We start from the raw sequence: 14,468 nt of genomic DNA on the forward strand, positions 1-14,468 counted from the left end.
ACTTCTAAGGACATTCCCCATGAAGACAAGTGTGAGATTCCCTTGGTATAGTGGCCGAATCTCCCTTCCTCAATTGTCCTATCAAGTACCATCAATGTTCTTTTTGATTCCCTATACACGAAGAGAAAGTGCAATCAGTTATTTGAAATTTTTGGTGTGAAACTTTAAAGTGTGAACTAGCTAAACAAAATTTCTTTTTCTTTTGTTTTTTAAATGACTAAATGCTTTCCATGAATGCAAATCAATCAATCATTAAGCTTCCCATGCATGCAACGTTGGTACACCAAACTTGTTTGTGATCACATGGTGCAACAAGTTTAGGGAATGAGTTTTTCCTCATAAAGTGTGTTCAAACCCCATTTGGTGTGCTTTGAACACCAAACTTATCATGTACTATACGCTGCATGTAAAGAGGTCTTATATTGGTTGTCAAAATTGATTTAAAATTACATGAAATTCTCCTTATTACTATTATTAGAGATTTAAGAGAGAGGGTATAGAACATGGGTTGACTCCCATGGAGTGCTTCTTTAGTGTCATTAGCTTGACGTTTGGTCCTTGTCAAGGTGGTTGATAGTGCTTGAAGTCTTCTCCCCTTGCAGTGAACCTATATCCATTGGCTTTGTTGATAAGCTCCATATGCTCTAAGGACAAGATTTTGTTGATGGTGTACACTGGAGGCAGTTGAGATGGAATGGTGGGGAGGTAAGGTGGTATAGATGGGAAGTATGTAGAAATCACTTCATCTCATGGCGAGAAATCTTCTGTGGGAATTTTCTTCTTTTTCCATCCCCTTGGGACTTTTTTTCTTGTGTCCGTTGATGCCAACTTGTTCTTTTTGGTTTCCTTTTGGATTACACTTGGCTGTTTCTCCTTCTGATTACATTGGTTGTTGACCATATGAGTCGTTATGTATGGTGCTTGTGCTTTTTTGTTTGGCTCCTTCATCAGCTCTCTGTCATCATGATCTGCTTCTTGTGAGAAGTTGAAAACATTGAAAGTGAGCTGCTCCTCATGTATTCTCAGCACTAACTCTCCTCGCTCTACATCTATGAGTGGTCTAGCTGTGGCTAGGAATGGCCTTCCCAGAATGATGAGGTAAATAAGATTCTCATCCATTTCCAGGACAACAAAGTCTGTGGGAAGATAGTAGCTCCCAACCTTCACCAGCACATTTTCAACTTCTCCTATTGCCTGTTTTTGAGTTTTGTCAGCCAACTTAATGATTACATTTGTGGAAGTTAACTCATTGATTTGAAACTTCTTCATGAGGGAGAGGGGCATTAAGTTGATGCTTGCTCCCAAGTCACAAAGTCCCTTATCAATCATTGTTTCTCCTATGGCACAGGGAATGTGAAAACTCCCTGGATCCTTCTTCTTTGTGGGTGGCCCTAGTTGAATGAGAGCACTGCAATCCCTGTTCATCTTTATTGTCTGTCCACCCTTCAATGGACTTTTTCTGGCTAGTAGCTCCTTTATATACTTGATGTAGAAGGGCATTTGCTGGAGGGCCTTAATGAATGGTATATTTACATCAAGAGATGCAAACATATCGAGGAACCTTGAATACATTCTCCCTGCTACACCACCTTTAATCCTTTGGGGAAAAGGTGCATATGGGTTCAATACCTCCTTCTTCTTCAACTTTTCCTTGAGTGTGGGTTGAAGTGCATGGCTTATTTCTTCCTGGTTTTCCTTTTGATCATCCTGGAGGTGTTCTACTCCATTCATACTCCTCTCATTACTTGTGGTTATCATTTTACATTCCTCCCACTTTACTTTCTTTGTTTCTCCCCTTGGATTCTTCTCTATGTCACTGGGAAATCCATCAGTGGATTTGGGAATTTGTTGAGATAGATACCCTATTTGGGACTCCAATCTCTTGATGTTTTCTCCTTGGTTTTTGATATTGGCTCGCACTTCTTCCTTAAACACCTTGTTGTCTTGGACTTCTTTACATAAATTTTCAAGTAGAGCCTCAATCTTTGAGAGCCTATCGTCTGTTAGAGATGGTGGGTTGAGATTAGGTGGTTGAGAAGGTTGGTTAGGTGGGTGTTGATAGGATCTTTGTGAGGTGTGTTGGTGAGTTGCATTGTTGTTGGAATTGAGGTTGTGGTGTCTCTGATCTTGACCTTGGTCTTGTTGATTTCCCCACCCAAAGTTGGGGTGATTTCTCCATCCAGAGTTGTAAGTTTTGGAGTATGGATCATGGATTTGTCTAGGTGAGTTTCCAATATAGTTGGCTTGCTCCCAGTCACCTTCTTCTCCTATATTCACTCCTTCTTGAGCTGGTGATGAAGTGATGGCTGCTGCAACTTGGTTTTCCTCCACCTTCTTAGTAAGATCTGCTAGCTGCTTGGTGATTATCTTATTTTGAGTTAGCAATGCATCCATGTGGTTCAGCTCCATTACTCCTCTGGTGTTACTTCTTTCGGAGGCATAGAAGTAGTCATTCTCAGCAACTATTTCAATGACATCTATGGCTTCTTCAATGGTTTTCTTCTTGTTTAGAGAGCCTCCTGATGAATGATCTACGACCTTCTTTGACTCATAGGAAAGACCTTCATAGAAAATGTGAAGTTGAACCCATTAATTGAACATATCTGGTGGGCATCTTCTTGTTAAGTCCTTGAACCTCTCCCATGCTTCATAGAGAGTCTCACCATCTTGTTGCCTGAAAGTCTGCACCTCAGCTCTCAGCCTGTTGATTCTTTGAGGATGGTGGAATCTTGTCAAAAATTTGTTCACCACATCTTCCCAATTTGTTAAGCTCTCTTTTGGGAAGGATTCAAGTCATTTGGATGCCCTGTCCTTGAGTGAAAAAGGGAACAAGGGCAGCCTATAGACATCCGGGTGGACTCTATTAGACTTTACAGTGTCACAAATTCTCAGGAAGGTGGTTAGGTGTTGATTGGGGTCTTCTTGAGCACTTCCTCCAAATGAACAATTGTTCTGAACAAGGGTGATGAGCTGGGGTTTTAGTTCAAAGTTGTTGGCATGTATGGTGGGCTTCTGGATGCTACTTCCATAATTTCCTGGATTAGGATTAATGTAGGAGCCTAGAACTCTCCTTTCTTGCCCAGCACAGTTTGCAGGGCCTTCTCTAGCATGGTTGTGAGCTTCTTCTTCATGATTGTTTTCCAAATTTTCTTCCATGTTGGGTTCAAAGTACTCTTCCTCTTCCTCAGTACCAACAATTCCTTTCCCTCTTGCTTCCCTCCTTAGTCTCCAGAGGGTCCTTTCAGGTTCTGAATCGAAGGAAGTTGAAGCTCCCTCTCTTCTCCCTGTCATACAACTAACAAAACACACAGCAAGAGATAAAATGAAGAGATTATTCTTGTTAGAGTAATTGTTAGTGTGAGTGATGCAAATTATCAAATAGGTAGTGGGTTAGTGAGCAGAATTGTAATTAACAAAGAACGAAAGAAAACAGAGAGGGTGAAGGGGTTGAGGAAGAAACTAAACAAACTGAAGGTAATCGACCAAATCAAATAACAAATAAAGAAAAAGAAAAATGCTCAATCTAGTGATCTTCCAACTTAATCATTGTTGATTCAAAATCAATCCCCGGCAATGGCGCCATAAACTTGATGCATGAAAACTTGTCTCTCAACAAATTTTCCTTCGGCAAGTATACCGAATTGTCATCAAGTAAAAACTCACAATAGAGTGAGGTCAAATCTCACAAGGATTGATTGGTCAAGCAATTTTAATTTGAAAGATTATGCTAGTTGAGCAAAACAGGATGTAGTTGAGAATTACAGAAAATTAAATGGTATGAAAGTAAATAACAGAAAATAAAGTGCAGAATCTTAAATGAATATTTGGGGCAATGAGCATGAAAATAAATGACAGAAAGTAAAGAGAATGGGTAAGATCAGAAATGGAGCAATCATTGGGTTCAGGAGATGTTTCATTCTCCGGATCAAGTTCATTTTCATCTCTTCCTCAATCAAAGCATCTATTGATCTCCTTGGCAATCTTAAGTGATTGAGTTCCAATTCCTTGGCAACCCAATCTCTCTAAGCTTGAACAATTGTCCAATTCCTTGATTTAATTGCTCATGGGAAGAGATGAAGTATGGTCACTGATTATACCACATGTGTTTCCAAATCAAAGTGTTGGGAGGATTACATGTCACTATATCCGCCCAGACCCCAATTTGGTCCAACATGAGAAAGCATTTCTAGCATGATCTCCTCATCCCTTTTCCAAGGCTCAGAGGAGATCCAATTATGAAGAGTTTCTTTTCCAAGACAACTAACTAGTTGAATTAAGATCGAAAGCTTTCTAGTAAATCAAAAGAGAAGAAAGAAGAAGAGGAATGAAAACTATAATTGATCCATCAAATTACAACAGAGCTCCCTAACCCAATGAAAGGGGTTTAGTTGTTCATATCTCTAGAAATAAAAAATGGCAGAAAAGAAGAATCCATGCTAAAGTAAATATACAGAGGTAGTTCTCCAAAGTGCCAAGCTTCTCTTTAGTTCAAAACTACTCCTATATATACTACTCCTCTTGATCTTCTAGTGAGTTCTTCAAGTCTTGGATGTGGGCTCTGGATCTTGAGTTGAAATAGTTCTAATCTTTAATGGGCCCAGCTTGCAGAGAAGTATTAATTAGGCATGGGCGTTAGTGAGGTTAACGTTAAGTGACATTGTGGGTTCGAGAACGTTAGTGGCAATCACTTTTTCCACTAATGTTCCAGCCTCAAATATCTCACGTTAACTCCAACGTTAATGGCACTAACGTGATCACTAACGTTGCCTTCTAAATCTTTGCTAACGTTATTGGGACTCACTTTTCCCAATAACATTGGCTTATACCCCTTTCGCAAGCGTTATTGGGACTCACCTTTCCCAATAACGTTGCTATGTGCCTTTTGTCCCTACGTTAGAGCTCATGTTAGTGTAACTAACGTGGCTCTTAACATGGGTATGCTTCACCTTCGAGAGTGTTAGTGACACTTACCTTTGTGACTAACGCTCCAAATGCCCCTACTCTCTACGTTAGAGCTCACGTTTACTAAGTTAACGTAACTCTTAGCGTAGTAGAGAATGCCATCTTCCAACGTTAGTAACAAAAGTGAGTGTCACTAACGTTGGCTCATCAATCCTCAACTCCACGTTAACTCTCACGTTAGTGGTCTTAACGTGACCACTAACGTAGGCAATGCTAATTGAACCAACGTTAGTGACAAAGGTGAGTGTCACTAACGTTGGCATTGTTCTTCTCTTCCACGTTAGAATTCACATTAACTAAGTTAACGTGACTCTTAACGTGGCTCATTGCTAAGTTTTGGAATGTTAGTGGTGTTCACTTTTACCACTAACGTTGGAGTTCTCTTTTGTCTCCACGTTAACTACCACGTTAACTTAGTTAACGTGGCAATTAACGTGAGCTATTGATGGCTTCGCAGGCATTATTGGTGATCACTTTTCTCATTAACGTTGCAAGCTATCTACCATTCTACGTTAGTGTTCACGGTAACTAGATTAACGTGAGTACTAACGTGATTCTTCCTTGCTTCCTTTGCCCTGAAATCAAGCAAATAAAGTGCATCAAAGTTCTAGCCAAAGTCATGAGATTATGCATCATTAATTTATCATGCAATTCTAGCAAAATCCTCATGAAATCATATGAAATTCACAATGGTTGTTTGAATCAAGGTGTAAGTGTATTTTCATCCAAAACTTGCCTTATTCACTAAGAAAATGCATGAAACTACCCTAAAACAGTAAAGAAAAGGTCAGTGAAACTGGCCTAGATGCCTTGGCATCACCTACATTACCTGAGAGAAGATGTCAACCAACTCAAGGATAATTAGCAACGACAATGGAACCAAGTGAATGAGAACATACAACAACTCCAAGGAAGTGTGGAGCACTTGAAGGAGCAGCAAGATCAGTTTGACTGGGGCGAAATGCAAAGTGCACTCAACAAAAAAGTGGAGCAAAATAAATGGCAGCAGAGGAATCTGGCCGAGTTCAGGAACCTCTATGACACTAGGACTATCTCAAGGAGGCAATATGACATCAACACACAAGCGAAACTGAATCACTTGTGTAATGTTGTGGCCACTCTAAACCCAGGATACCCAACATTCATGCAAGGAATTGAGGAGTTGAGTGCAAGACATGAAGAAATTCTGGCCAAACACAAGGAGGATGAAAGGAATTACATGAGAAGGCTAGGATTTTGGAAGCCCAAAGACACTAAGGCACAAGAAGGATCCTCCAAGAAAGATGACTCCTCCCCTTCCAAGAAGAAAGACAAAAAAAAGGGCCAATGAACTGAAGTTGAAGATGCTCAAGGTTGTTAAGTTCTATGGTTGACACTCTCTAATTTCTGAATTCTGCTTAGTTTTCTCTATGTTTTAATTTCTGTCTAAGAATAAATTGCAACATTAGGATAGTTTATGTTTAATGCTTATTTTTTTATGCCTCAAGTCTTTTTTGAGTCCTTTGAACTACAAGAAAGAAAATGCAATGTTAATTTTAAGTCTTTTTCAACATCAATAAAGAATAGTTGTCTCTATAAGAGTTGTTGTGAGTTGTGCAAAAATAAGAGTAAAAGAGACTAAGACCAAGAGAAATCATTCAAAAACTAAAGGACAAGGAACTAAGTGTAGATCCTTGAATGAACTGAAAAGAAAATGAGTCATGAAAGGTAACTAGTCTTAGAAGGTATGACGAGTGATGGCTAACGGGTGTTCCTTGAATATCTATAGAACTAAGAAGTAGTAAGCAATAAAGACCCAAGGCTCTGAGCATCAACTACTAGGATGGAAAGAAACATTAAAAAGCTCAAAAGAGTTAGAGAACCTAGTAGATGCTTGTGGTGAAGATGTATTAAGAAGAGACCTGGGCAAGTAAACTCTTAGGGGTGTTTCAACAACTAGTACCCTAAAGCCAACTGGTTTGGGAGTGCTAATTGAAAGCAAAATAAACAGAAGAGAAAGAACAACCAAAAAGAAAATGAAATAACTCTTACTCTTTCAAGGTGACAATCAATAAAAAGGACCCCTGATGCTTATACTTGAAAGAACCCTCAAGGATCTAGGAGCTCTCTGTGGCATTGTTAATCACTTAGTCCTATTCTTAGTCATGTTTGCATCCATTCAAGGTCAAAGTCTCAATTCATATATGGACTACTCACATTAATTTTCTTGGGACAAGCAAAGTTTAAGTTTGGTGTTGTGATGACTTGCACCATCTACCCTTTTTTCTTGCATAAAAAGGACCATAAAAGAGCATAATCTCATTTGATCATTGCAATTCATGCATTATTTGATGAATATTATAGTATATTACTTTGAAATGAGTTTGTGCTGAATTTTAGGTGAAAAAGACAACAAAAAGGGGAAGAAAACAGCAAAACAAGTTGGGCGTGCCACTTGGTATCGAAGGCTGATAAACCATTATTTTATGATTTATATTGTGTTTAATTGAGTGGTTTTATCAAGTCTTTCACCCACTTATTCATATGATTAGCAAGATATTACAACTCCTTCCCAAAATTGTCCATAGTTGAAAACTTGCTTCCTAGAGATCTTTTAATTATGTATTTTTATTCTCCTTTGTACCATTCGATGCTGTGATCCGTGTGTTAAGTGTTTTAGGCCTCATAGGGCAGGAATGGCTTAGAGAATTGAGAGGAAGCTTGCAAAAATGGAAGGAGCACAAGAAAACAAGAAGATGACCAGTGAACACTGACGCGAGCGTATGGCCCACGCGAGCGCGTGAAATGGAAATTCGCAAGCGACGCGAACGCATACTTGACGCAATCGCGAAGATCGAAGTCTGCACGAATGACACGAACACGTGGACGGCGTGAACGCGTGACAAGGAAAACCGCTGAATGACGCAAATGCGTGGACGATGCGTACGCGTAACCTGCGCGATCTACAGAAATTACAGAATACGCTGGAGACAATTACGGGCCGCGTTTTAACCTAATTTTCGGCCCAGAAACACAGAATAAAGCAAGGGAACATGCAGAAACTCAAATCATCATCGACACACATACATTTACATTGATATTAGAATAGTTTTAGTTTTAGATTTGAATCTTACTACTCCTTTAGGTTTTCTCTACGTTGATAGAATTTTAGTTTGTTGCTTTTGCTTTGGATATTGAAGAGCCATTACCTCCGTGGAAGTACTATTCTAGTTTGTTTCCCTATTCTCCTACTCTTTTGATTATTTATTATTCCTATTTAGATACTTATGTTATGTTTGGATTTATCAATACAGTTCACTACCTTTTCCTTTAATCAATTTCCAATCCTTATTTTATTTATCATGTTTTCTTCTACTATTTCTGTAAGTGTTTTATTCTTGTCAATGGAGTAGAAATTCCACTTGACATGGGGGTTGATCAAGAGAAGACACTTGAGTTGGAATGCTCAAGTACTTAGTTAAATTGGACGCTGTTAGCTAATTCTATACCTACTAACACTAGATCTCCCCAAGGGAGAGGACTAGGAATTGTAGGTGAGAGTTAATTTAATCAAGAGGGTTAACTAAATGAAAACAATGACTAATTATTAGTTGGTCTTGACAAAATTCCAACAAGGATAGAACTTCCAATTAATCTTCTCCCGGTCAAGATTTTATTTAAATCATATAAATTCTCTAATTTAATTTTCTATTTATCAAACTCAAAAACCCATTTGAAAAACCTCTAATTGATAAAATAGCACATTTTCCTGCAACTCGTTGGGAGATGACCTGTGACTTATACTCCCAGTATTTTTATTTCTAAAAATTGTGACAATCCCTTTTAAATTGGTGAGGTGGATTTTAGCTGGTTAAGAGCTATACGTGCAACGCTGTTCTCTTAATTGAAATCTCTTAACTGGTTACCTTCTGCCACGCATCAATTTTTGGCGCTGTTGTCGGGGAGTTGCAATAGAGTGCTACTTTATTGATTGGAATTATTTAATTACATTTTATTTTATTTTGTTTTTGTCACCATGAGCTATGTGCTTCTTCCATTGAATGACGCGTTCATTGCCTGATCCAAGCTTAGCCGCTTTTGATCCTGAAATTGAAAGAACTATTTCACGTATTAGGTGAGCTTGACGTCGGTTAGTCTCTGAGGGTGGTGAAGTGATTGTCATCGATTCACCAGTCTCATCTGAGGGCGAATCTAAACTGCCATTTGAGGAAGAAACAAGCTCCTCTACTACCTACTCGGTTGACTCACGTGCAGGTAACATGGCAGCACCTAGGAGAGTTACTATCCAGGAAGCTAGAGCCCCAGATTTTGCACTACAACCATATCAAGCTCATCACCCAGCAGTGGCTGTAGATTTCGAACTAAAGACTGCGCTACTTAATTTGATGCCCAAGTTTCATGGCTTACCTGCTCAAGAGCCTATCAGCACCTTAGGGATTTCCAGACAGCTTGTTCTACTATTAAGCGTGATGGTACAGATGAAAATTCTATTCTGTTATAAGCCTTCCCATTCTCTCTTGAGGGAAAGGCGAGAGAGTGGTACTACACTCAACCTGGAGTGACCGTTGCTAACTGGGATACGCTTATAAGAGAATTTTTGGAAAAATACTTTCCAGCTGAAGTTACTGATAGATTGAGGAAAGAAATTTCCATGATTATTCAAGGCGAATCCGAGACTCTCTACGAATATTGGGAGCGCCTCAACAATCTTTCTGGAAGCATGTCCCCACCACATGATTGACAAGTTGGTGTTGCTCGGCTACTTCACACAGGTCATGAAGCCTCAAGATAAGACCACATTGGAAGGTGCTAGCAATGGGTCTATGAAAAAGTACAAGACCACTGATGAAGCATGGCAATTGGTCAACGACTTAGCTGAATCCACTTGGAATCACAGGCAGAGGCAAAGCCACTCAAAAGCTGTTGCAGAGGTATCCTCTAGTAGAGAGACTATTGCTTTAATTCAGAATATATGTGAAATGACCAACTTACTGAAGCAGATGCAGTTGAGTCAACAACAAGCTCAGCAAGCTCAGCCTTCCCCACCACAACAAAGCCAATAGTTGGTTCCACAAAGAGTATGCGTGATCTGTGCTGACTATAGTGATTATACTGATGAATGTCCGCGGCTCCAATAGGAAGACAACACTGTGGCAGCCACTCATAACTTCTATGACCGCCCAAATCAAGGATACAATCAAGGTGGCAACTACAACCATGGATGGCAGGACAATTCCAACCAAGGTTGGAGAGATAATTCTAACAATGGTTGGAGGGACAATCATAGCAGAGGAGACAGAGATAACAATGGAAACCAGAGGTGGAATAACAATAACAACATCAGACAGCAGAATCAGAATCAGGCCTACAGAGCACCTCATCTAAGGCAACCCCAAGCATCTCATGATGAGTGATAAACCACTATTTTATGGTTTATCTTGTACTTAATTGAGTAGATTTTATCAATCTTTCATACACTTATTCATCCTATTTTCATGGTTTTACAATTTCTTCCCAGAATTTGTTCTATGATTGAAAACTTGCTTCCTAGATTCTTTATTTTGTGTATTTTAATCATCTCTTATTACCATTCGATGCTGTGATATGTGTGTTAAGTGTTTTCAGAGATTACAGGGCAGGAATGGCTTGGAGGATGGAAAGGAAGCATACAAAAGTGGAAGGAATAGAAAAACTTGAAGAAATTGCTAAGCTGTCCAGCCTGACCTCTTTGCACTCAAATGGTCATAACTTGAGCTACAGAGGTCCAAACGACGCGGTTTTAGTTGCGTCGGAAAGCTAACGTCCGGGGCTTCGATTCGATATATAATTTGCCATAGTGTCCGTACAGGTAGATGACGCAAATGCATGCTCCACGCGGACGTGTCGCAGTAACAAAAATCAGCGTGGCAGATTTCGTCCCCAGCGGTTTCTGGGCTGTTTCTGACCCATTTTTCGGCCCAGAAGACACAAATTAGAGGCTATAAAGTGGGGATGTCCATCCAGACACAAGGGAGACTACTCATAATTCACTTTTCATAATTTAGATGTAGTTTTTAGAGAGAGAGGTTCTCTCCTCTCTCTTAGGGTTTAGGATTAGGATTCCTCTTAAAGGATTTAGGATTTCTTCTTCTCAATTTTCAGGTTTAATGTTCCTTTTATTTATTTTCCCAATTTAGTTTATGAACTTTTTCATGTTACATTTGATATCTTTATTAATTCAATTTGAGGTATTTCAGACTTATGATTGCTTTCTTTTATTTATTATATAAATAATTTGGATTTTTCCCTTTTGGCCTTGGTTGAGTAATTAGTGACACTTGGGTTATCAAACTCAGCAGTTGATTAATATTTGAAGTTGCTGGTTGATTTGGTTCCCTCTAAAGCTAGTCTTTCCTTAGGAGTTGACTAGGACTTGAGGAATCAAATTAATTGGTCCACTTGACTTTCCTTTATTTAGTAAGGGTTAACTAAGTGGGAGCAACAGACAATACTCATCACACCTGATAAGGATAACTAGGATGGGATTTTCATTTCTCATACCTTGCCAAGAGATTTCCTGATTATTAATTTATTTTTCTTGTCATTTAAATTACTTGTTCCTTTATTTAAAAAAACCCAAAAATATACATTTTTCCATAACCAATAATAAATCATACCTCTCTGCAATTCCTTGAGAAGACGACCTGAGGTTTAACTACTTCGGTTATCAATTTCAAAGGGGTTTGTTACTTGTGACAACCAAAACTTTTGTACGAAAGGATTTTCTGTTGGTTTAGAAACTATACTTACAACGCGATTATATTTGTGAATTTCTTTACCGATAAGAAATCCGAACGTCAAAATGGCGCCGTTGCGGGGGAATTGCAAACGTGTGCCTTATTATTGGTTATTGTAAATATTTTTAAAAATAATTTTTTTTCAGATTTTTATTTTAAAATTTTTATCTTATCTTATCTTAGTTTTAAATTTCAAAATTCAATTTTTTTTCAAAAATCATATCTTTTTCAAAATCTTATCTTATCTTTTTCAAAATCTTATCTTATCTTTTTTCAAAAATTATATCTTTTTCAAAATCTTATCTTATCCTTTTTTTAAAAAAATCATATCTTTTTCAAAATCTTATCTTATCATATCTTTTTCAAAATATTTTATTTTTGTTAGTTTTTGTTTTTATTTTTTTCTACTACTACGAACTCTCACCCCTTTGGCTATGAGTCTGGTTACAATTATGTTGCAGGAAGAGGAGATTACAATGAGAACATGCATCAAGGTTGGAACAATCAAAGATGGGAGGAGCCACAAGGATTTGATCAACCCAAATGGTAACAACCGCCTCCAATGGACTATTAACAACCATTCTGTGATGCATACCAAGATAACGGCTATGGTGAGCACTCTTTTGATTATCAACAACCACCACCATACGCCTATGAACCACCTCATCAACATAGCCTTGGACCACCATACTCACAAGCCCCCTACAATCATTCACCTTCATATGACCCCAATCCATATCCACCATACCAACCACCCTATGAGCAAAATAAACCATACATAGAACCACCCCCATTTCAACAAAATTACTCTCATAAGCCACCACCTCAATATTCACTATCTCTATGCCATTATCAAGATGAACTACCTTCCTATCAACCCAATTACTCCCAAGAACCACCACCTCAATGTACACCATCTCCATATCCATCAATCCAAGAGCACTATGATCCTACTTATGATAGCCGAGTGCAACAAGAATCAAGGGATCGTCTCAAGGAAACAGTGGAAAAATTTCATGCCACCCTTCGCCAACTGGATCAAGCGATAAATCGATTACCTTTCCGACGTTCGGACATTCAAGGAACCCCCATGGCTTCATGTGGAGAATCTACTGAAGAACGTGGCATGAAGGAGAAGTTAGAAACTCCGGTGGACAGTAAGAAGCACGATTTGGTATTGGAACAATTGGAAGAAGCTATGCCTGTCATTGAAGAGGAAGAAGTGGTTGAAGACTTAGGAGATGCGGAACCTCCATGGGAAACTCAAGTCACAGAGCCCCCCTCTAAGGAGTTTGAATTTGATGTTGAGGAGGGTGTACAACCTCCAAGGTATATCTTGGTTGAAGACTTTGAAGGGGACGATCAAGAGATGGATTCAATCATTAATTAATTCTTATCTACATTTGAATCCTCTCCCATTGGACTTGACATGGAGATTAAAGAAGAAGAAGCACAACCTCCCATGCCCTTGGTGAACAATGAAGAAGAAATTGAATCAGAAGAAAGCAACCAAGAGGAAGATGTTAAAATTGAAGAAGCTTGCAAAGAGGTGGAAGATGTCAAAGAAGAGCACAAGGGAGTGGAGCTTGCAAGTTTATTCGAAACACCTCTCCCACGGCCATTACCGTCTAACATAACGTTCAAGTGGGTAAAATTCTTACCCTTGAACTTTACCTTCCCACTTGAATATGCGCTACTGAAGACGGATGATCAACTTAGAGCTCTTTGTAGCATTAAGAGTAAGAGGAAGATGGTTAGTGGTGGGCAACACAATCCTAGGTTCATTATGGCTAAAAGCTCAAAGTTTAAATGCAAGTGTTGGTGTAAAGCTCAACTGAATGGGTCTAGGAAGTTGATGAGCGGATAATTTATACGCTTTTTGGCATTGTTTTTAGGTAGTTTTTAATATGATCTAGTTACCTTTAGGGATATTTTCATTAGTTTTTATGCTAAATTCACATTTTTGGACTTTACTATGAGTTTGTGTGTTTTTCTGTGATTTCAGATATTTTCTGACTGAAATTGAGGGACCTGAGCAAAACTCTGATAGGAGGCTGACTAAGGACTGCTGATGCTGTTGGAATCTGACCTCCCTGCACTCGAAATGGATTTTCTGGAGCTACATAATTCCAAATGGCGAGCTCTTAACGGCGTTGGAAAGTAGACATCCAGAGCTTTCCAGCAACATATAATAGTCTATACTTTATTCGTAATTAGATGACGTAAACTGGCGCTCAACGACAGTTCTATGATGCATTCTGGAGTCAAACGCTAGAAACACGTCACGAACCAGAGTTGAATGCCCAAAACACGTTACAACTTGGCGTTCAACTCCAAGAGAATCCTCAACTCGTGGATAGATCAAGCTCAGCCCAAGCACACACCAAGTGGGCCCCGGAAGTGAATTTATGCATCAATTACTTACTTCTGTAAACCCTAAGTAGCTAGATTATTATAAATAGGACATTTTACTATTGTATTTTCATCCTGGATTGTATTTTGATCCGGTGATCACGTTTTGGGGGTTGGCCTCTCGGCCATGCTTGAACCTTCATCACTTATGTATTTTCAACGGTGGAATTTCTACACACCATAGATTAAGGGTGTGGAGCTCTGCTGTACCTCGAGTTTTAATGCAAGTACTACTATTTTCTATTCAATTCGACTTATTCTTATTCTAAGATATTCGTTGCACTTCAACATGATGAATGTGATGATCCGTGACACTCA

At 38.9% G+C, this 14,468-nt stretch overlaps 1 non-coding gene across 1 annotated transcript; it reads left to right on the forward strand.

The window, feature by feature from the left end:
- The first annotated feature begins 2,596 nt into the window (after positions 1-2,596).
- On the forward strand, positions 2,597-2,703 carry LOC127746038 (small nucleolar RNA R71). The gene has a single exon (XR_008007659.1). It is a non-coding gene; the product is annotated as a small nucleolar RNA R71 (small nucleolar RNA).
- Positions 2,704-14,468: the final 11,765 nt, after the last annotated feature.

Source organism: Arachis duranensis, chromosome 3 (assembly GCF_000817695.3).
Source record: "Arachis duranensis cultivar V14167 chromosome 3, aradu.V14167.gnm2.J7QH, whole genome shotgun sequence".
Classification (NCBI taxonomy): Eukaryota; Viridiplantae; Streptophyta; class Magnoliopsida; order Fabales; family Fabaceae; genus Arachis; species Arachis duranensis.